The 25259-nt window shown below is 39.8% G+C and overlaps 1 protein-coding gene and 1 pseudogene across 1 annotated transcript in view; one reads left to right on the top strand and one right to left on the bottom strand.

Moving 5' to 3' along the window:
- LOC114315999 (uncharacterized) overlaps window positions 1-25259 on the bottom strand; it is a 257057-nt gene that overhangs the window by 177635 nt on the left and 54163 nt on the right. The gene's annotated exons all lie outside the window — the stretch shown is intronic.
- LOC145792537 (disease resistance protein RPM1-like) lies at window positions 641-20967 on the top strand (annotated as a pseudogene).

The following is a 25259-nucleotide window of genomic DNA, read 5'->3' on the forward strand; positions in this document are numbered from 1 at the left end:
AAACTGAAATATTCGCTTTGGTATTATTGCCCAAATTCTACATACTTTTTCTTCTATAAATTGTTATTTAATGAAATTCTTATTCAAAGTGATGATTTTTGTGCCTCTTTTCTTTTCTTTTCTTTCATAGATTCCTACTCATTCATGATTCAAGCACGATCTAAGGATTAAAAATGATATTGTATCTCTTTTACACTCATATTCATCATTGTTGTGTTCACTTAATTTTTTTTTTATTTTTAAAATAAAAAAATAAAAAGAAACCTTGAGGGGATAGTCACTTTTTTTTTCTTTTTTTTTTTCTTTAAAAAAATGTAGGGGTGAGTCTATAATTTGAAAATAATTAAAAACTAAAACTACTATTACAATAAAAGGTTATTTATTTATTTATTGCAAGACCTAAAATGTGAATCAAATTTATTCTTTTATCTGACATTTTGGAGGGAAATGTGGCCAAACTAATTAATTTCTCCATGACTGAAGTTTACCACCTCTCTCATAAACTGATAAACAGAGCTACGCATTGAATTCAAACTTCACCATCATCATCATCCAACTAATTTCCTTTCTACATGGACACAATCCCATCGAAGCATAATCAGAACTAATAGTTATGATGTGTCCAGTGCAGGGACAAGTAATGGTAGAAAGAGCAATAAGCTCTGTTATTCAATATTTGGCACCATTGTTAGCCGATGAAGTAAAGTTGTTGAAGGGTGTCCGCAAGGAAATTGTCAACATGAAAGCTGAATTAGAACGCATACACTCTTTCTTAGAAGATGTAGAATCAAGAGCAGAAACGGGAGATAAAGGTGTGAAAATATGGGTGAAACAAGTAAGGCAAGTTGCTTATCAGATACAAGACGTTATTGATGAAAACATTCTCTTGGTCTTGCCAAAACAACCTGGACTATTCGGTTCCTTGCGTAAAGTGACTCAAACGATCACTAAGCTAAAGCCACGACATCGATAGCTTCTCAGATCCAAGACATCAAGAATACAATCCGTGAGATTAAGGAAGGAGCTGATCGATATGCATTTAGTACTAGTAGTTCCATTGAACATACCAGCACCAGCACCAGCACCAGCACTAGCACCAGCACCAAGGACAACATGTGGCGTGACCCTTGACTAGCTTCCCTTTTCATAGGGGATGACAAAGTCGTTGGCATTGAATCTCCCAAATCTGAACTGATAAGCAGATTGGTTGACAAAAATCAATCACAACGAGCAGTGATCTCATTGGTTGGCATGGGTGGAATTGGCAAGACCACTCTTGCCAAGAAAGTTTATGATAGCCAAGAAATGGATGCACACTTCAATTGCAAGGCGTGGATCATCGTCTCTCAATCATACAAGCTAGAGGAGCTCCTTAAAACAATGATAAAGCAGCTATTGTAACGCCCTCAAAATAATACATATTAAGCCCTTGGCTTGAATTTACATGTAATACATCAAAATAAACAAAAAAAAGAGTCTTCAACTCTCATCATCATCCAAGCTATGTCCTTGGAGGTGGCATACTACCTGTACCTGAAAATAATGTCCCATATAGGGTGAGCCAACGCCCAGTAGAGATATGCTAAACACGGTATGAGCAATAACTAAGACATTAGCAATTGATAAATGTTCAATTTCCATAAACCAATTCATAACCCATTTCCATTTCATGACCACTATGTTCATGTTTCATTTCAATTTCCATTTCTTATCCATTTCACAATTTACATCAACGGCTCAGAACCTGGCCAACCACTTATATGAGACAGTGGCTCATATTAAACATTCCCATTTTTACAATAGATAAACATACTAGTTGTATCAACATCTCAACAGATAAGCATAAAAGCTGTATCCACATTTCAACAGATATGCATATTAGCTATATCAACACTTCTAAAGATAAGCATATGAGTTGTATCAACACTTCCAAAGATAAGCATATGAGCTGTATCAACATTTCCAAAGATAAGCATATGAGCTATATCAACACATTATCTGACAAGCATATGAGCTGTATCAGTGGAGTCCATCCCCTATCTCCTCCCAAACAACATCCGGTTTAGACGTCCATCCCCTATCTGCCCCTAAACCGTGGAGTACATCTCCTATTTTCTCCCACACACACAACGTATATACACAAAGGTCATATACACAATCAATCAATACATAACGTTAATGTATTCTACCAACCGTCATACTCTATGACATATCCAATTGATTAGTTTTAGTTTGCCTAATCATCATGCATTGTCTACAACAATCAAAACTACCCTCCACCAGTAGCCCAAGCAATTATTTCTAAATAGATAATAAAAGCTCCAACAGATAAAATATCAATGTTTTCACAAGTGAGCGATTAATAAATCTAACTCCACTATTCTACCATATAATGAACCAATTTCATTATTTCCAACTCAATTCCATATAGCTACAATTTTCCCAAATTAATTATACCAATTAATTTAAACAACAAATTAGGGCTTTTTCCCCCAACTCTCAATATCAACTCAAAGGTTCAAATATCACCAACCAACAACTATATTATCATTTTGAAACCCAAAATACATATTATGAGCCCAAAATCACAAAACCCTCTTTAACACATTTTGAAACCCTAAGTCCCAAAATCAACCATTTAAACAATAAGCTCAAAATCTAGGTTAAAACCCATAAGAGTGAGTAGGAATCCCTACCTCAAATTCGGAGCTCAAGTAAAGAAGGTGAAGAAACTCAACGTGCTCCAAAACTCAATATTCTCGGATCAATGGATAGCCCTCGACGATCAACCCAACTTTTACAAAGGCCGGAGCAAAGGGAAACACTCTAACTAGATTAAACCCTAGAGAGAAGGGAGTTTCTAGAGAGAGGAACTCTCAAAATAGCTTTTTAGAAAGTAAGAGAGAGAGAGAGAGAAAGTAAAAAGTGAATTTAAAACGCCTAGCTGCCAACTGATATACAACATTCCCGCTCAAGCGGAGAACACAACGCTCGAGCGTCAAGAGCAAAAAACTAGGTACGCTTGAGCGCAAGAAGGCCCGTTCGAGCGCCAAGACACAAGAATAAAACACATCCGCTCGAGCGTGGATTTCCCCCTCCCAGAACTTACACCAAAAAGTAATACCTGCTCGAGTGCCAGAGTATCCACTCGAGCGCCACCGCTCGAGCGCAAAGAAACCCGCTCGAGCGTGAAAAACATGCCTGCAGAATTTCTGCAGAGCACCAAAATACTGGGAGCGTGCAATCTCCGCTCGAGCGCAAGAAGACCCGCTCGAGCGGACCTCCTAAAAACTGGGCAACAAAGAATTGAAACCAAAGCCTAACCAACCTGTAACAACTCTGCCCAATACATCCTAAAACCCGAACAAATGGAATTAAAGGATGACAACAAGATAGATATAGCTACCAACTCCACGGAACTGAGTCCGGAATACAACAGAACAGTAAAGGGACAACCGGTATCGCTATAGCTATCAGGGAAAGATGTTCTAATTTTACCTGATGAGGAAGTTGATTCACTCATTGCCAAGGCAAGAGGATATTTATATGAAAAGAAATACGTCATTGTGTTTGATGATGTATGGCAAATTGACTTTTGGGGATCCATAAGACATGTTTTACCCCAAAATAGCAAAGGCAGTAGGGTAATCATCACCACACGCAGTGAACAGGTTGCTGCATTTTGCAAAGAATCATCAGTGGATCATGTCCACGAGCTTCAAGCCCTGTTGGAAGAGAAGGCTTGGGAACTCTTTTGCATGAAAGCCTTCCAATTGGACTTTGGGGGTCATTGTCCCCTTGAGTTGGAGGAAATATCACATGAAATTGTTAAGAAATGTGAAGGATTACCTCTTGCAATTGTGGCTATAGGTGGTCTCTTGTCCACCAAAAACAAGGTTATATCCGAATGGCAAAAATTCTATGATAGCATGGGCACTGAGTTAGAAAGGAATCCTAAACTTACAAGCATCAGAAAAATTTTGTTGTCAAGTTATAATGATCTGCCTCAGTACCTCAAATCTTGTTTCTTGTACTTTGGCGTAATGCCAAAAGACTACTCTATCGAAGGTGAGAGACTAATTCAGCTATGGATAGCTGAGGGCTTTGTTGAAGAGCAGAAAGGTAAAACGTTGGAAGAAGTTGCAGAAGAATACTTGATTGAGCTGATCCATAGACGCTTAGTTCAAGTGTCAAGGACAAAATCTGATGGAAGAATTGGAGAGTGTCGAGTACATGATGTAGTGTGTGAGATTATTATTTTAATGTCTGAAGAGTTTAGTTTTTGTCGAATTTTGGAAGAAGAGAATTCAAGTTTCAATGACACAACTCGCCGGCTATCTGTGCATGCACATTATTGCAACATGGATAAGGTTATGGAAAGCATTGGTAAATCCCCAGTTTGCTCTATTTTTCTTTTTCAAAGGGGAGTGCTATCAAAGAAGACCTTATTGGGTACAGTAGCTGCAAATTTCAAGCTTTTGAAAGTGCTGGATCTTAAGGATGCTCCTTTGGATCAACTTCATGAAGAAGTGGGAAATCTATTTCTTTTGAGATACCTAAGTGTAGACGTCCCCGAACGCCCCGGGAGGGTGAGTCCCGTTCTGTTCATTTGTGGGGTCACTACAGCTCGGACTCTCAAATTGTCACGGTTCTTAATCTGAACCAAAGAGTCCAAATCCGGCAAATCGTTTTGAGAAACAGATTTTTGAAAAGAAGTGCCAAACATGGACTGCTTTGCCAGATACAGAGTCGCCACCTAAATATTTTTTATGGGGAATTTAGGAAACCCTGACTCGGTGCCGAAGGCCACATGTCCGTCATCACCGGAGTTTCTCGGCTCGGGAGCTAGGGTACGATTGGGGAAGGTCAGCTATGAGCACCCCCTCTCGCCCAATCCGAAGATCGGCCTCTACTAACCGTGATATCCGTTTTTGAAAACATTATGTGTTCTTATTCCAATTGTTAGCCTAGCATTACTATGTTATGCGCACAGCAAACAAGTATAGACTAGATTGCCTAATTTGGAAAGAAACATTGCATATCCGTTTGTCTTTAAAAAAAAAAAGTACTTTGGAATTTGCTACTCGCAAGTAGGTTAAAATACAGATTTCAATGAATTTTTCCAACTCAAACAATCCAACCTTCACCCACAGGCATTCAAACAATTAATAACACATAAGCATCTAGCCACATGGTAAGCATGCTATCAAGTTAACATTCACACGCATGCGAGATGCTAAAGCATAAATACTTACATCGTACTCCGTGCCAAAACAATAAACTAGTTAACAAACATGCATGATCCTAGTTCATGTCAAGTTGACTAATGCAGCACATGCAAGATGCAATTAGAGTAGGCTCGGCTAACCTAAACATGGCATGTGAAATGCAACCAATTAATGCACATATTCAATTTGGGATTGAAATACAAATGCAGTTAGAATGATGTACCGAGCCCGGTGCATGCAAAACAAATGTATGGATGCACGCATGCATAGCATAAGGTATGCTAATTTAAACATGCCCTAATCTACCATCATAAGCAGGTAAATAAAAGGGAAGAAAGAAGTGGGGGTTGGAAGACTTTCACACACTCACCCACACTTATTACAGAATTGCCCTCACTCGGAGGGTCCAAATAAATATTACAGTCCGAATAAATAATACTAATTAATTATTACAAAATTTCTAATCTAATTAACAAATTAAATGCAAAGAGAGGATGGCCGCAGCCCTCGCCTCGGGATGCGTGAATGATGCATGCTCGGATTTATCTTCCCCCGAAAACCCGAAAACCCATAGCATGCCACTGCTGCCTCTGTTAATGCTGCCCTGCTCCTCTGAAAATTGCCAAAGTCTCAGGGTATCTTCAATGAGAACTGCATAACACCACCGGCTAAGTGAAATGACCACCGGCCATGGGAAATTTCCATCGGCTGCTTTCAAGTCCATCGGCCTCATATCCTTTGCCGGTCGGCATTCTTCAGTGCCGGTTGGCAAAAACTTCCTGCAGAAGCTGGTTTTTTACAGCAACAAGGACAGACAGTGCATGGCATAGAATTTCAAGCACATGTATGCGCGGGCACACTCACTATCATGCAAGGGACTCAAGGGAGCATGACCCTCGACCTCGGGCCATCAATTACGCATGATGGCCTAAGAGGCCAAGTTTTGCAACTTTGATATCAGATGAAATGCAAGCACAAAACACATCAAAGGGCCCCAACCCCTATCATGATTGATCAAGAGGCAAGGGATGCATGCTCAATGAAATGCAACCTAGGCATGGAGGCTAAGTATGCAACATGAACATGCAAATGAGCAATGTATACTAGGCGCGCAACCTAAACATGTAAGCAAACATGGCATGCAACAACATGCGATGATGGACTTAAACTAACATGGATAGCTCGCAAGCATGCCAAAAATCAGTGGCCAAATGAGGGGCAAAACAGCCCCGAAACAAGGCGAAATGACACTCGATGCATGGAATTTCTCCCGAAATGCAAAACTAGGTACATGAAATGGCTTACAGCTATACAAAGCATGCATAATTGGTACATGGAATGAAAAGACAGGAGCAAGGAAGCCCCAAAATAAGCATTTTTACAGTTCAAAGCATGGCTAAACAGTAAGCACAAGTGGGACTACATTATCATACAAAAATGGCTCCGCAAGGGAGGCAATGAAGCAAGTGGTAGATGCAAAGCCCAAACAGAAAAAGACTCTTCTACAACACTGAAGAGGGACCAAAAATATGACTACTTACTATTTATGGAAAACCCCAAAACAATATATGAGTATGCTCAAAATGCCATGCAAGGTAGGGCCCAAAAGAGGTCAAAACCCAAAGTATACAAAACATTCATCAAACAGCCAAAGACCCTTGATGAAACATGAAAAGGGGGTCAAAATATGGCCACTTTCAGTTCGGACCAAGGTCCAAAAACTGAAGAAAAATAGGCTAAAAAAACATGCAAAATGAGGCAAAAACATGGATTTCAAAGCAAGTAGCACATGGGGTATCTAAACGGTAAGAAGGGCTCAAAACAAGCTCACTTACAGTTTATGACATGCCCCAAAACAGATTACACATAGGCCAAAAATAACATGCAAGATTAGGGCCTAAAGGAGAGATAAAGAAGGAAGTGTAAGATGGGGACCTCAAATGACAAAATTCCCTTAATGAATCATGAAATAGAGCTCAAATGAAGGATACTTTTAGTTTTTGTCGAAGCTCAAAACAGCAAGTAAAATAGCTAGAAAAATGTTGCAAAATTAAGCTCAAAAAGAGGGACTTGACATTTACCCTTGAAGACCAACCCTTGGTTGCTTCTTGGCTTGAGAAGTGATGCCTCCTAGCTGCTGGAAAGCACCCCAAGCTGCTGGAAATGGAGTAGTGGTGGTGATGCTAGGTAGTGATGAAGGAATGGTGCAAGGAACTTGGATGCTTGAGCTTGAAAGAGAGAGATGGAGGGAGATGTATAGAGAGAGGGTATATATATCAGATATATATGCCCTAGGTCTGGTTTTTGCTCAACCAAAACAATGGAGGAGGATGGCTTTCTTTTATAGAGAAATGAAATGGCATAAAGCTTCTCAAAGAAGCTATACAAAAGGGTCAAAGGGACCAAGCTTCTAAGAGAAGCTAATGCAAAGGTGCAAGCTTCTTGAGGAATCCAAGACAAGGGGTCAAAGCTTCCTCAACAAGCTTTGAGCAAAGGGTGCAAAAAAAAAAGGGTCAAAAGGGGTGCAAAGGGTGCAAAACAGCCACACACGTGCATGGGGAGCAGAGTCTGTGCATTCCAGCTGGCACAGCTGGCATCCATTCAATCTGTAGAATACTCCGGAAGGTCATCGGCTAGCAAACTTGGTTGGTCAGCCATCTTTTCTGGCTGGTTGGCAATCTATTTGGCCGGTCGGCCATCTATTTGGTCGGTCGGGCATTTGTTTTGGCCGGTCGGCAGGAAAAATCTACTCTGTAGGTCCAACTTCAAACGGGCATAACTTTTTTATATGAACTCCTTTTCAGGTCATTCTTGTGTCAAAATTGAAGCCCCTGAAGTAAGCTTTCCAATGGAACCATCCTTGCATCAAAATTCCAACTATGAAAAAAGTTATGCTTTTTTTAGTGAAGGCTGCTCAGTTTCGGTCCAACCGGGATGATGCCCAACTTCAACCAATCATATCTCCGCCCTCCGGTCTCGGATTTAAGAGATTATTGAATGAAAAATGAAGCCCCGGAAGTCTTATTTCCAACGGTGGTAGCCTCATAGCTTAACTCAAAGTGTATAGACAAATAAGCTTGATTTAGCGAGGACTGCTCGTCCCTCTCTTAGCAATTCTTGCCTATCTTCTTCTCCAACTTGGCTTCTCCCCTCTTCTCCTCTTTTCTTCAACTTCAAACCCCTAAGCAAGGTGTTTTGAAAGATTTTTCAAAGATTTCATCTCTCTTTCATTCATTTCCACTTTGTCCTTGCTCGGTTTATCGAAAAGCGCATTTTTGACAAAATGTGAGCCTTGGAACATCGTAGAAACTTTATTTCAAAAATGTTTTGAAAGAGAGGGTTTTAAGGTCTAAAAACCATTCAAAATAGCTTTGGTCCAAAATGGGGTGTGAATTTGGGATTTGACCCTCTCATTGCCGAAGAAATTGAACCTTTGCCCTGCACACCTTTCATCATCGAGCAAACCATCAGTAGCACCCAAGTCTTAAGGGCGGTCAAAAATGGGGTGTCTACACTAAGCATAAGGAATACAAAAGTGAAGATAATGCCAAAGTCCATAGGTAAGTTACACAACCTACAGAATTTGGATCTGAAACATTCTCCCGTGAGAGAGCTCCCATTTGATATCAATAGGCTCCATAAGTTACGATATCTTCTTGCTTATTATAGCGATCCCGGGTTTACCTTTGTTATACCGTGATCCGGACATGTGTCCGTGGATGTTGGTAGTTGTTTATTATCTTGTTTACATCCTTTCTTACTTTGTATTTGAGTTATAGGATGTGTTGAGCGGGTTTGTTACAGGCTGGTTGAGTTTAGAAACCAAAACTAGTTGCCCAGATTTTTGGCCTGTACGCTCGAGCGGAGGTGTTGGCGCTCGAGCGTAGATTACGTCCATCCAGTATCTTGATGTGCAGTGTTGTGAGCTCGAGCGTAGGGTTGGGAGCTCGAGCGGAGTCCTGGTTCTGCAAAAGTGCTGGGCGAGTGCATTCTGCGCTCGAGCGGGAGGTTGGCCGCTCGAGCGGAAGTCTGTGAGTGGCCGCTCGAGCGGGGTGTTTTACGCTCGAGCGGAAGACTGGGTTTAAGTTCCGAAATTGTGACTTTTCAAATCACTTTTTGCTTTCTCTTCTCTCTCTTACTTTTCCAAAATCACCATTGTTGAGCCTCTCACTCTAGATACTACCTTCTCTCTAGGTTTTGATCTAGTAGGAGTGATTTACTCACCTTTGGCCTTTACAAAAAGGTTGTTGATCGTCGAGGGCTTCTTTTTAATCTGAAAATCTCGGGTTTTGGAGCACGTTGGGTTTTGTTGTCTTCTCCTTTGGGACTCCGAATTTGAGGTAGGGATATCCTACTCCTCTCTATGGGTTTTGTCTTTAAATTTTGGTATTTTGAGATGTTGGGCTTGGTTTGGTAATTTTGTGAAAGTTTGGGGCTTTTGTGCAATTATCCAAAAGTTGGGGTTTATTTATAATAAACCTAGATGCATGTTTGGCATAGAAAAATAGAATGATTGTTGAATCATTGATGAAAATGGCACCTAAGGGTTGAAATGGTAATTATGAAAAATGGCCTAATTACATTGTTTAATTAATTGGGATAATTAATTGGTGAGAAATGAGGAAATGAAATGTTGATTGAATATCCATTTGTGCATTTATTTTCTGTTTTAGAAATAACTGCTTTGGGCTATCGGTGGAGGATAGTCGAGATTGTTGTAGACAATGCATGATGATTAGGTAAACGGAAACTAATCAATGGAATGTGTCATGGAACTTGACGGTTGATAGAATACATTAATTGTGTGTATTGTGTGATTGTATATAGAACCAATGTGTTTATATACGTTATGTGTAGAGGAGGAGATAGGGGATGTACTCCGCGGTTTAGGGGAAGATAGGGGATGGACCTCTAAACCGGATAGGTATTTGGAGGAGATAGGGGATGTACTCCGTAGACAGAGCTCATATGCTTGTCTAGAGAAGTGAAGATAGAGCTCATATGCTTATCTTTGTGAAGTGAAGTGTGGATACAGCTTGTATGCTTATCTGTGGATATTGTTGATATACATATCTGTTGTAGAGTGTGGATACAGCTTGTATGCTTATCTGTGGATATTGTTGATATACATATCCGTTGAGATTGTGGATATAGCTTTTATGCTTATCTGAATGTGAGATATAGTTTTTATACATATCTGTGGAAATGATGATAGAGCTAGCATGCTTATCTGTTGAAAAAGGGAAAATGAAAAGTAATTGGGACTTGTAAGTCGTTGACATAAATATGTAATTTATGTGATTGTATCAGTGTTGACCAACTATCAATTGCTAATGTTTTAGTCATTGTCCATGGTTGGTTTAGTGTATTTCTACTGGGCTGTGGCTCACCCTATATGGGAATATCATTTTCAGGTACAGGAAGCATGCCACCTCCAAGGACATAGCTGGGAGGCTTGTGGCGGGCATAGTTTTGTCGTTTTACTTTTGATGTATTACATGTAATTTCAAGCCAAGGGCTTAATGTGTAAACGAGTTAGAACTCTTTGTTGTAACCAAGTGTTAACTTGGAAAGCTGTAAGCCCGTAGGGCATTTTGTTATGAGGTTAACATGTAATACTTATGTCTTGGAATTCTAATGAATGAAAGGAATGCGGTTAGTCTAAATGTAAATGCATGTCTTATCTGATGGGTTTATTGTTATTATTTTGAGGGCGTTACAACTTGGTATCAGAGCGTACCGGGTTCGAATACTTTGGGTACGTGGGAAGTGATTTAGTATCACAATGGGTTTGTCTCGCTTGGTAGAGACTTAGATGTAATATCATATGCTATGTGCTTAAATGCTAACATGCTTATGTGACTATGTGGGTATGGGATTTAATTTCTGGGATATTGGTTGGATCCTTGAGTTTCTGGGAGTCTTGTTGGAAAAGCACTTGATCAACGCTGTTTCTAACCGGAACTCTAGTAACGTCTCGGGACTATTATTATCCGAAAATGAAGTTCGTAAGTGCTTATGTGTTTATGTGCTTATGTGGAGTGAATTACACTTGTCCATGCATTAGGACGTGAGTGTTTAGTTTTGGCACATTTATGAATGTGCTAACGTTCTGTGTTGCCTTTATTAGGATGTCAGGACGAGGAAGAGGTGCTAGGCGTGGTAGACCTGCGAGGCAGGAAGTACCGTTACAGGGTGAGATTCCGGCAGTGCAGGAGGGAGTTGGGCAGGCCAATGTGGCCGAGCCAGTGGGTCAGCAGGCTATGGGTGCCTTGGCCAGAGAGATAGCGGGAGCTTTGGGTATTCTTAGAGCTGGGAATCAGGCAGCTGAGACAGGGCCTTCCTTCTTGAAGAGGGAGTTCTTTCGGTGTAATCCGGACGAGTTTATCGGGGATCCTAAAGAGCCGCTTAAGGCAGATGTATGGCTCGAACAGACAACGAAGACGTTTGAGATGCTTGGCATCGAGGACGGAGCACTGAAAGTGACCTTGGCATCTTTCCAACTGAAGGGAGATGCGGGTCAATGGTGGAAATACGAGAAAGCTCGTGTTGGTGGTACTTGGGAGGCGTTTGTGAATGCTTTTCAGGAGAGGTTTTTATCAGCAGCAGCTAGGGAGAAGCTGAGGGATCAGTTTAGCCGGCTTAATCAGCAGGGCTTGTCAGTGGCCGAGTTTGAGGCTACTTTTACCAGTCTGTCCAGGTTTGCACCTGAACTGGTGGCGTCTGAGGAACGCCGTTGCTATGAGTTTGAGCGGAAGTTGAGGCGGGGCCTCAAGTTGAGAATTGGTGGGTCTTATATTCGAGAGTATAGACACCTGGTAGATGCTGCAGCTCATATGGAGCTTATGATGCAGGAGGAGGATGAGGGTCAGAGAGGCTCCAAGAGGAGCCAGGATAGTCAGGGTGATGGCAGGAGGCAGAGGGGTTATAACCCTCAGCAGTCGCAGGGTGGTGTTGCTAGATCGACCTTCCCAGTGCCGAGTGCAGGCTCCGGGAGAGCTGGTCAGGGGGATTTCACCTGTTACAAGTGTGGCCAGCTGGGTCACAAGGTATCTGTGTGCCCGCAGAAGGGTGGGGGTCAGAAAGCTGCTTCTTCTTCAGCTAGACCGCAGAGTCAGAGTTTGGGCAGGGGACAGCTCTTGACTTGTTATCAGTGTGGACAACCTGGGCACATGAAGAGGTTTTGCCCACAGTTGAGTGCCACTTCGGGAGCGTCTGGTTCTAGGCAGACGCAGGGTTTTCAGCCAGCTCAGTCTGTGCAGGCCTCGAGGGCCAATCCGGGAGCTTCGTCATCCCAGTCTGTGCAGCAGTCTTTTGCTCCGAGAGGTGAGCAGGTAGACCAGGGGCCTACGGGGCGCGTGTATGCTGTTACCGCGCAGGATTTAGTACCAGCTCCATCAGTAGTGAGAGGTACTTTTCTGTTTTGCAACTCGGTTGCTAATGTGTTGATAGACACGGGTGCATCTCATTCTTTTGTATCTGCTGCATTTGCATCTGTTTTGGAATTGGAGTTAGCACAGTTAGCATCTCCTATTTGTGTGGTATCGCCTTTGGGCGGTGAGTTGATTCTGAAACAGGGTGTTAGAGGATGTGATATAGAGGTCGCCGACTATAGGCTTCCTTTTCCGTTTGTTGTCATGCCCATGAAGGGTTTTGATGTTATTTTGGGTATGGACTGGTTATCGTCATACCGGGCTGTTATTGATTGCTACCGCCAGAGGGTTACATTGTGTACCTTGAGCGGGGAGTGGTTCCATTTCTTGGGAGACCGGGTTGGTAGTGTTTTGCCACCGGGGTATGATTCGCGAGGGCGAAGTGAGCTTAGTAGTCTACTTGCTAGCTTTGAGAGTGGTGAGAGTGGTGAGACCCAGCATGTATTACCGAGGGTGGTTTGTGAGTATTCGGATGTTTTTCCCGAAGATCTTGTTAGTTTGCCACCTCACCGAGAGATAGAGTTCTCTATTGATTTAGTGCCTGGTACGGCGCCGATTTCTATGGCACCTTACCGTTTTGCTCCAGCAGAGTTGGTTGAGTTGAAAGTTCAGCTCCAGGAATTGCTCGATAAGGGCTTTGTTCGCCCTAGTGTTTCACCGTGGGGAGCACCGGCCCTCTTTGTTAAAAAGAAAGATGGTGCCTTGAGATTGTGTATAGACTACCGGAAGTTGAATCGGGCTACGGTTAAAAATAAGTACCCTATGCCCCGTATAGATGATTTGTTTGACCAGTTGAAGGGTTCCCGTTGTTTCTCTAAGATAGACTTGAGATCGGGTTACCATCAGTTGAGGGTCAGGGAGGAAGATATTCCTAAGACGGCATTCCGTACGCGGTATGGCCATTACGAGTTTCTAGTGATGTCATTCGGACTTACCAATGCACCGGCAGTCTTTATGGACTTGATGAACCGGATTTTCCGGGAGTTCTTAGACCGATTTGTGGTTGTTTTCGTGGACGATATCCTTATCTATTCGTCTTCTGAGGAGGAGCACGAGGCACACTTGAGAGTGGTGCTTGAGTTACTTAGAGTCCATAGGCTGTATGCCAAGTTTGGGAAGTGTGAGTTCTGGCTGAGGGAAGTCAAATTCTTAGGCCACGTGGTATCCGGGGAAGGGGTGTCTGTTGATACATCCAAGGTTGAGGCAGTGCAAGATTGGGCACAGCCTAAGAGTGTGTTTGAGATCCGCAGTTTTCTGGGATTAGCTGGGTATTACCGTCGGTTTGTGAAAGATTTCTCCAGGTTAGCGTCACCGTTGACTAGACTGACTCGGAAGGGAGTCAAGTTTGTGTGGAGTGAGACTTGTGAAAAGTCGTTTCAAGAGCTGAAAGTTAGATTGACCACCGCTCCGGTGTTGATTATTCCGGAGAGAGGGTTGGGTTATGCGGTTTATTGTGATGCCTCACGAGAGGGTTTGGGTTGTGTGTTGATGCAGGAGGGGAAAGTGGTAGCTTATGGCTCACGTCAGTTGAAAATACACGAGAAGAATTACCCCACACACGACCTAGAGTTAGCAGCTGTGATCTTTGCCTTGAAAATCTGGAGGCACTACCTTTATGGTGAGAGGTTCGAGGTATTCTCGGATCACAAGAGTTTGAAGTATCTGTTTACACAGAGAGACTTGAATCTGAGGCAGAGGAGATGGATGGAGTTCATCGAGGATTATGATTTTGAGTTGCATTATCATCCGGGAAAGGCCAATGTTGTGGCCGATGCCCTTAGTAGGAAAACCATTAGTGATGTAGCTTGTATAGCCATCCGGGAATGGGTGATGTTGGGAGCACTTGGCGAGTTTGATTTGCTACTGGGCGAATCTGTTGAGGCTGCGGCCTTGTTTTCTGTTGTGGTGCAGCCTACACTTGTGACTAGAGTGTTAGAGGCACAGAGAGGTGACCTTGAGGTAGAATCCCTCCGAGAGAAGATCTCCAGTGGGAAAGTTGAGAAGGGTTTGACGGTGTATCCCGACCTGAGTGTGAGATACCGAGACCGTTTGTTTGTACCGGAGGCTTGCCGTGAGGAAGTACTCCGAGAGTTTCACCATTCGCGCCTTGCGGTGCATCCGGGAGGTACTAAGATGTATCAGGATTTGGGTCGCCAGTTTTGGTGGCGGGGTATGAAAAGAGATGTGGCTGTTTTCGTATCGAAGTGCCTTACTTGCCAGCAAGTGAAGGCCGAGCATCAGAGGCCAGCGGGTTTGTTGCAACCCTTGCCTATTGCCGAGTGGAAGTGGGAGCATGTCACTATGGACTTCGTTGTAGGTCTTCCGAGGACTCAGCGGGGTAGTGATGCTATTTGGGTGGTTGTAGACCGGTTGACTAAGTCGGCGCACTTTATTCCTATGCGCGTGAGAGATTCGGTAGATCATCTTGCCGATTTGTATATTCGGGACGTAGTGAGATTGCACGGGGTCCCAGTGACGATTGTCTCAGATAGAGATCCTCGTTTTACTGCTAGGTTGTGGCAGAGTTTGCAGAGTGCCTTGGGCACTAAGTTGACCTTTAGTACGGCTTATCATCCTCAGACTGACGGGCAGTCCGAGCGTACTATTCAGATCCTCGAGGATATGCTTCGGGGTTGTGTCCTGGATTTCAGTGGGACGTGGGAGAGGCACTTGCCATTGGTAGAGTTTGCCTACAACAACAGTTTTCAGTCTAGCATCGGTTTGGCACCGTTTGAGGCCTTGTATGGCCGACCGTGTAGGTCTCCAGTTTGTTGGGCCGAGGTGGGTGATGCACCTTTGTGGGGTCCGGAGTTGGTTAGGGAGACGACGGAGAAAGTTGAGCTTATCCGTAGGAGACTTGTTACAGCCCAGAGTCGACAAAAGAGTTATGCCGACCGTAGGAGGAGGCCTTTGGCGTTTGAGGTAGGTGATCATGTCTTTCTGAAGATATCACCTAGGCGAGGCCTGATGAGGTTTGGGAAGAGTGGGAAATTATCCCCTCGGTTTATTGGTCCTTTTGAGATCCTTGAGAAGATAGGCGAGGTTGCTTATCGGTTAGCCTTACCGCCGCAGTTGTCCGGAGTGCATGACGTGTTTCATGTGAGTATGCTTCGGAAGTATGAGCCAGATCCATCACATGTGCTGGATTGGAGCGATTTAGAGGTAGATGAAGATGCCTCGTATGAGGAGAGACCGGTTCGGGTCTTGGATAGGCGGGATCAGGTCCTGCGTGGCAAGACCATTCCTTTGGTGAAAGTCTTGTGGAAACATCACGGAGTGGAGGAAGCCACTTGGGAACGTGAGTTGGAAGTCCGAGAGAAATATCCGGACTTGTTTGTTGTTATGTAATCTTATATTTAAATTTTACATTTTGTTGAACTTAAGAGCTTTTATATATGTCTTAAGTTGTGAAACATTGAAAATGTTTGGTTTATTGAAAGTATGTTTTGGAACTTGCCTCATATGGAAGTTGAATGTAACATTATATCTGTTGAAATATATTGTTGAAATTGGAAGGATAGTGCATAATGTTGATGCATGTTGAAAGTACATATGTTGTTTACATATTGTGATATGTCTCTTGTCAAAGGGATGGGATGACCGGTAATGGGTCGAATTGTTGAATGTTAAAATATAACATTGTTTAAAATGGAGGAAAACTTGTTTTTGAAAACTTGTGCTTAATTTCGGGGGCGAAATTCTTTAAGGGGGGGAGGTTATAGCGATCCCGGGTTTACCTTTGTTATACCGTGATCCGGACATGTGTCCGTGGATGTTGGTAGTTGTTTATTATCTTGTTTACATCCTTTCTTACTTTGTATTTGAGTTATAGGATGTGTTGAGCGGGTTTGTTACAGGCTGGTTGAGTTTAGAAACCAAAACTAGTTGCCCAGATTTTTGGCCTGTACGCTCGAGCGGAGGTGTTGGCGCTCGAGCGTAGATTACGTCCATCCAGTATCTTGATGTGCAGTGTTGTGAGCTCGAGCGTAGGGTTGGGAGCTCGAGCGGAGTCCTGGTTCTGCAAAAGTGCTGGGCGAGTGCATTCTGCGCTCGAGCGGGAGGTTGGCCGCTCGAGCGGAAGTCTGTGAGTGGCCGCTCGAGCGGGGTGTTTTACGCTCGAGCGGAAGACTGGGTTTAAGTTCCGAAATTGTGACTTGTCAAATCACTTTTTGCTTTCTCTTCTCTCTCTTACTTTTCCAAAATCACCATTGTTGAGCCTCTCACTCTAGATACTACCTTCTCTCTAGGTTTTGATCTAGTAGGAGTGATTTACTCACCTTTGGCCTTTACAAAAAGGTTGTTGATCGTCGAGGGCTTCTTTTTAATCTGAAAATCTCGGGTTTTGGAGCACGTTGGGTTTTGTTGTCTTCTCCTTTGGGACTCCGAATTTGAGGTAGGGATATCCTACTCCTCTCTATGGGTTTTGTCTTTAAATTTTGGTATTTTGAGATGTTGGGCTTGGTTTGGTAATTTTGTGAAAGTTTGGGGCTTTTGTGCAATTATCCAAAAGTTGGGGTTTATTTATAATAAACCTAGATGCATGTTTGGCATAGAAAAATAGAATGATTGTTGAATCATTGATGAAAATGGCACCTAAGGGTTGAAATGGTAATTATGAAAAATGGCCTAATTACATTGTTTAATTAATTGGGATAATTAATTGGTGAGAAATGAGGAAATGAAATGTTGATTGAATATCCATTTGTGCATTTATTTTCTGTTTTATAAATAACTGCTTTGGGCTATCGGTGGAGGATAGTCGAGATTGTTGTAGACAATGCATGATGATTAGGTAAACGGAAACTAATCAATGGAATGTGTCATGGAACTTGACGGTTGATAGAATACATTAATTGTGTGTATTGTGTGATTGTATATAGAACCAATGTGTTTATATACGTTATGTGTAGAGGAGGAGATAGGGGATGTACTCCGCGGTTTAGGGGAAGATAGGGGATGGACCTCTAAACCGGATAGGTATTTGGAGGAGATAGGGGATGTACTCCGTAGACAGAGCTCATATGCTTGTCTAGAGAAGTGAAGATAGAGCTCATATGCTTATCTTTGTGAAGTGAAGTGTGGATACAGCTTGTATGCTTATCTGTGGATATTGTTGATATACATATCTGTTGTAGAGTGTGGATACAGCTTGTATGCTTATCTGTGGATATTGTTGATATACATATCCGTTGAGATTGTGGATATAGCTTTTATGCTTATCTGAATGTGAGATATAGTTTTTATACATATCTGTGGAAATGATGATAGAGCTAGCATGCTTATCTGTTGAAAAAGGGAAAATGAAAAGTAATTGGGACTTGTAAGTCGTTGACATAAATATGTAATTTATGTGATTGTATCAGTGTTGACCAACTATCAATTGCTAATGTTTTAGTCATTGTCCATGGTTGGTTTAGTGTATTTCTACTGGGCTGTGGCTCACCCTATATGGGAATATCATTTTCAGGTACAGGAAGCATGCCACCTCCAAGGACATAGCTGGGAGGCTTGTGGCGGGCATAGTTTTGTCGTTTTACTTTTGATGTATTACATGTAATTTCAAGCCAAGGGCTTAATGTGTAAACGAGTTAGAACTCTTTGTTGTAACCAAGTGTTAACTTGGAAAGCTGTAAGCCCGTAGGGCATTTTGTTATGAGGTTAACATGTAATACTTATGTCTTGGAATTCTAATGAATGAAAGGAATGCGGTTAGTCTAAATGTAAATGCATGTCTTATCTGATGGGTTTATTGTTATTATTTTGAGGGCGTTACACTTATTCTTGTAACTATGAATCTGAATACTTTGTGGATTTAATAGTAGAAGTGAAGATACAAGGAGGGATTGGGGGTTTAGAGGAGCTGCAAAATTTGTGGTATATGGAGACAAATCATGGCCTAATTAAAGAGCTTGAGAAATTGAGGCAGCTAAGGAAATTGGGAATTACGAAATTGGAAAGAGAACATGGGAGGACTCTATGTGCAGCCATTGAGAAGATGAAATACCTTCAACATTTGAGTGTATAGGCCTCAAGTGATGATGAGATTCTAGATTTACAGTATATATCATCTTCATCTCCACCTCAATATCTTCAACGTCTCCGCTTGACTGGATGTTAGAGAAGTTACCTGACTGGATCCTGAAACTTCAAAATCTAGTCAAATTATCTCTAGCGCGTTCAGGTTTGACCAAGAATTATCAACTAAAAGGCCTTCAAGTCTTGCCTAGTTTAGTACGTCTTGGTCTTTTGGATGCATATGATTGGGAGCAGTTGTATTTTGAGGTTGGAGGGTTTTAAAAACTTAAGCAACTATATCTTGAAGACTTGAAGGGATTGAATTCAGTGATTTTGGAGGAAGGAGCATTGCCTCTTCTTAAAGAGCTAACAATTGGGCGTAGCCCACACCTAAAGGAGGTACCATTAGGCATCCACCACCTCCAAAAACTCAAAACTCTTCGTTTTTTTGGTATGCCAGAAGAATTCATAGAAAAAATGCAACACAAACCCCAACCCAACCAAAACAAAGACTACTGGATCATCGAGCATATCCCTTGTGTATTAGTCTAGTCCTAGTCAAGAAAATTTACATATACTCAAATTGGAAATCTTCAAGAATATTTCGAAAAGAAGGTGGCGAATCAAAGGGTCACTGAAGCTGAAAACGAATCTTACACTCCGTTTGGATTGAGCAGTTTGGTGAGAAAAGAAAAAAAAAAGGTAAGAATAGAAAATCTTTTTACTTGTTTGAATGGTTAAGTAGGTGAGAAATGATAAGAGATGATAAAAAAATAATTCTCACCAAACTTATGTTTTGTTTCTCACAAAAAATTGTGAGATTTGGTGAGAAGCAGAATGAGTTTAATGAATTTTTTCTAAAATACCAAAATTACCCTACTAATGAAAAAAAATAGCTTATTAATATGGAAAGTTATTTTGGTAAAATAAAATACGACATTTTTTTTTCTCTTATTTACTTTATCCAAACAAAATAGGTGAGAGATCATATTCTCTTCTCTTTTATTCATCCAAACATAATGATGTCTTTTTTTTTTCTCACCTCACCTCACGATCCAAACAGAGTGTTGAATGCCAATTTAACTCCAAGTTTGTCCCCAACTGAATTGCAATGTTTATTTATCATTTCATTTGATGGGAAAAAAATATCACCTCCAATGCTCCATCTTTTTAAATTTCTGTCAAATTTTAATTTGATGAATTCTCAATTTGATACAAAAAAAATATTTCTCCCTTGATTTGATGAACATTTGGAGGGAAATTCTATGCACTGTGTTATGTATTTTTGTGATAAATATTATGTATTTATGTGATAAATATTACATAATTTTTTAGTAGAATTACATCAATTTGTGGTTCATAAATGAACTTACACATTTTGTGATAATGTTACAATTTTTTGTAGTAATGTCACATTTTTTTATCCAAACATTTTATAACAAAAAAAATGTGTAACATTATCACAAAAATGTGCAATGTTATCACAAATTGTCGTAACTGTACAAAAAAATTACTTAACATTTATCACAAAAATACATAACATATACTACAACAATGTGTTCCATAGCCTTACCTAACATTTTTGAACACTTTTTTTCAAATCTAAACTTGACAAAAATAAAAATTAGGGGTTGGAGTTACTCTAACATACCATTATTATCAAGGTTGCCACATCTCCGCCACCACTACTCCACTCACTCTCCCATCACCTACACCACCAATATTACGACTACTACAACAACTATAGAGGAATCAAGTTAATGTGTCACACAATGAAAGCGTGGGAGAGAGTGATGGAACGTCAATTGCGAGACATAACAGAGGTGTCAAATAATCAATTTAGGTTTATGCCTTGTAGGTCAACAATGGAAACGAACTATCTTTTGAAGAGAGTAATAAAAAAGTATAGAGAAAAGACAAGAGGAATTCATATGATTTTTATTGATCTTGAAAAAGCATATATTGAGAAAGCATATGATAGAGTGCATCGGAATATAATTTGGTGAGTGTTAGAAAAGAAAGGGTTGACAAAAGGTTACATTGATGTGATTAGGGATATGAATGTAGGTGTTGTGACCACTATTAGATTGCCTACTAGAGAGTCGAGTGAATTTCCAATTACTGTAGAGTTACACCAAGGATTAACCTTAAATCCTTATCTTTTCGTTTTAGTTATGGATGAGTTGACGCGCAATATTTAGGATGATGTGTCATGGTGTATGCTTTTTACAGATGATATTGTGTTAGTAGATGAGACTAGAGAATTAGTTAACACTAAGTTGGAGATTTAGAAAAAGCATTTGAATCTAAAGGATTTAGGATAAGCAAAACTAAAACAGAGTATATGGAGTGTAATTTTAGAAATAGTCACAATGGAAGCAGAGGAGAAATGAAGATTGAGAACCAAGAACTACCTAAGAGTGAACATTTTTGTTATTTAAGATTGATTATCTCAACAACTAGGAAGATTGGAACGGATGTAGTCCATAGAATTAAGACGGGGTGGCTTAAGTGGAGGAATGCGTCTGGAGTACTGTGCGATAAACGAGTACCCATTAGACTAAAAGGGAAGTTCTATAGGACGGCTATTAGACCAACGATGTTGTATGAAACAGAATGTTTGGCAACTAAGAAACAACATGTAGATAAGATGAGTGTTGCTGATATGTGAATGCTAAGGTAGGTGTGTGGCAAGACTAGAAAAGACAAAGTTAAGAATGAGTATATTCGAGGATGGATAGCAGTAGTACTGATAGATGATAAGTTGAGAGAGAATAGATTAAGATGGTTTGGTCATATACAACGGAGACCAATAAAGGCAATAGTGAAGAGATACGATACAGTAACGATAGATGATAGTGTTAGGAGAAGGGGTAAACCTAAATTAACGTGGACTAGTGTAGTAAATAGAGATATGAATCTCCTTAATTTCACTAACGAAATAGCCTTGGATAGAGTTGAGTGGAGAAGAAGGATTCATACAGCCGACTCCATTTGATGGAAGTTAAGGCTTGGTTTGGTTTGGTAATCAAATACAAAAAATATTTTTCTAATTCTTTTAGTACTTATATTGTTTTTTGATATATTGCAGCTCCTTACATTTAGTATGCATTTTGTAATTATTAGGTCTTTTGCTACAAATGCATACAATTGTAGAGAATTCCATTGCAGAGACATCCAGAATACAAGTACTCCAAGCTCGTAATCACCTCATGATTAAGCAAACCCCTTTCTACTATCGTGATTTTTATTTTCTTTTGGATTGCAAAAAAAACAAAAACTGCCATCTCCGCCAACATGGATATGTTTATTATGGTTTTCTTTATTTTTAGGATAATGTCAGGTGTACTAAATTTTCTACCAAATAAATGACAAAATGTCTTACATGGCATGTGAGACATTTGGTCATTTATTTGGTAGAAAATTTGGGACGTATAGCATTTTTCTTATTTTTAAGTAATGCTAAAAATAGTAATTAATGTACCAATTAATGCACTAATTAAAACACAAGACATATGTGAGTTCCACCACTTACCTTCGTTATGGAAGTGGGTTGACTTTTTGATTATTTTAGCCTAGGCTAAAAAGCCTCATTTGGGGTCGGTTTTTGGCTTTTGTAAGAGAAAAAAATAAAATGATTATGGTTTGGATGTGATATTTTGTCCTATCAACTTTTTAACCTATTTCATCTTTTTGTGCCTAAAATAACCTCCAACTCACATGCCAAACATAGCCTTAATAGGTCTTACCTAATATTGTATCAAGTTAACTAATGTTTATGACATCACTCTCAAAGCTTCACTCTAACCATTCTACTCCAAATCAAAACCCACTCAGAGCTTCAATTTTAGTAACTCTCTCTCTCTCTCTCTCTCTCTCTCTCTCTCAATGTATATATATGATGACGTGTATATATGCATGCAATTTTTTTTTGAAGATCAAGACATTTCTGTGATTCAAATCCTAGAATTCAGCCAATTCGAGCTGTTTGACCTGCATTTGGTTTAAATTTTTAAAAATTTTGATAACCTTCTTATTTTTTTTTTTTTTTTTTGTCAATTCAGGGCTTTGGGAATGGGAAATTAACTGTGCTTTTCTTCAGGCAGTGCCAGATTGCTTTGTTCTTGGTCTTTATTAGTTTTAGATCTAGTTTGGTTGCTAAGAAAATGTTAGTTTTGAATCATATACTTGTAATTATAAAACACCCCAGAGATTAATTGTAAGTAGAAGCAAAGCAGCAGAGAGAAAGGTGCTAGCAAACAATTTTACTGTCACTAAGCCGTACACAACCTTTTTGCTTAATTTGGTTGATATTTAATTTTTTGGGAGCAAGTAAATCAATAAATTAATGGGGAATTTTTTTTTAAGGTCTCCGCTATTAAGATTTTATTGGATAAAGGACGTATAATATTTTCATAGTGATTGGGGTCCCTCAACATTAAATTTCGATGCAATCAAGAGAAATTTCAAAACACAGACAAAGTTCTCTATGTTTTGAAATTTCTCTGATTTAAAATTTATTTGGTTTGCTCAATTTCTCTAATTTTCTCTATGTTTTGAAATTTTCTTTTATGGTTTGAAATTTTTTTGGGTTGAAATTTCTCTGTGTTTTGACAAATTTTCTTTGATTTACTCATAATTTTCTTTGTATTTTGACCAAATCAAAGAAAATTGAACTATAAAATTGAATCAAGAAGATTAGGGTTTAGGATTTACTCTAAATACAAAGTTATGTACAATTGCATAGATAAATATGCAGAGAGAGATTTGAATTGAGAAGCTAGAGGTGAAAGTGGTGGGGAAGTGGGTCTGGTTGGGAGAGAGAACCTTGAAGAGGAACAAGAGGCAGATCTATCGATGGAAGCAGAAGCTGTTTGAAGATTGGATTTAATGGTGGACTTGAGATATGATATTAATGTTTTGTTGATGAATCTGTTGCATCTGGAAGCCATCACAAGAACTTCAAAGAAGCTTCCCAAGTTCCAGAGGACAAAAATGAGTGGTCTTGCTCTCTCGCAGCTTTTGCTCAAAAGCCAATGTTGTGAGCGACCTTAGCCAATATAAATTAAATATTCCTAAATTAAAATGCTTCTGATTTTTATTTTTATTTTTCAGTATTTTCATGATGGGTTAAATGAAATTTTTTTATTTCATTATTCTTTATTTTTTTGGTTGTGCGTTTTGGGACAAATTATTTTGGACAATTGGTTAAAAGTTAGTTTTTGTGACTTTTTTTGGTTTTTTTTATAAAAAAAACGTGTAAAAAATTTAAAATATGATATGACCTAAAATAAGTTAAAAGTCAAAAAATAACTTTTTACTATCTTCCTAAAAGAGGCCAAAATTCAACAATACTGAAGCAATACCAAATTTGATTAAAGGATTTGGGGGGGAAATGCATTGCAATGACACTCGCTAACAATTTCTTTATGTTGATTGAATATGTTCAGTAAAAGAGATTAAACTACGACAAGCACTGGTTTTGGTGACCTAATTTTAATTGATTTACATAAATATATGAACTTCAGATTTATTATATGAATTCGATACTTATTGTTTCTCTTCTATTTTTTTTTTTTAACAACAATCACTTATTTTGTACGGTGACTAATCCACATTACATTCAAAATTCTAACTAGCTGCTGTTGATGATGATGAGTTATATAAACAAACTCATGGTTAGGCCAAAGCCAAATGCTTAGTATGTATTGTTATGCTAGATGATAGCATTGTTTCCACATTTTATGATTTTTCATCCTGGAAATTTTCCCTTTTCAATTAGTTTTTGTGGAACACTTTGTACACCTTATAATTAAAATATATATATATATATATATATGACTTTATATATGTAACGCCCTCAAAATAATAACAATAAACCCATCAAATAAAACATTCATTAACATATGAAATAACCACATTCTTCTATTCATCAGTGTTTCATTACAAAAGTATTACATGTTAACAACAAAAGCAAAATGCCCTACGGGCTTACAGCTTTCCAAGTTAACACTTGGTTACATCAAAAGAGTACTAACTCATACACGTTAAGCCCTTGGCTTGTATTTACATGTAATACATCAAAAAGTAAAACGACAACATTATGTCCGCCTCAAGCCTCCCAAGCTATGTCCTTGGAGGTGGCATGCTACCTGCACCTGAAAATGATATTCCCATATAGGGTGAGCCACAGCCCAGTAGAAATACACTAAACCAACCATGAACAATGACTAAAATATTAGCAATTGATAGATGGCCAACACTGATACAATCACATAAATCACACATTTATGTCAACCGACTAATGAGTCCAGGTCACTTTTCATTTTCCCTTTTTCAACAAATAAGCATGCTAGCTCTATCATCATTTCCACAGATATGTATAAAAACTATAACCCACATTCAGATAAGCATATAAGCTATATCCACATTCTACAACAGATATGTATAACAACAATATCCACAGATAAGCATATAAGATATATCCACATTCTACAACAGATATGTATAACAACAATATCCACAGATAAGCATATAAGCTATATCCACACTTCACAAAGATAAGCATATGAGCTCTATCTTC

The sequence above is a fragment of the Camellia sinensis genome, chromosome 6, assembly GCF_055761805.1.
Source record: "Camellia sinensis isolate YWXY chromosome 6, ASM5576180v1, whole genome shotgun sequence".
NCBI classification, from domain to species: domain Eukaryota; kingdom Viridiplantae; phylum Streptophyta; class Magnoliopsida; order Ericales; family Theaceae; genus Camellia; species Camellia sinensis.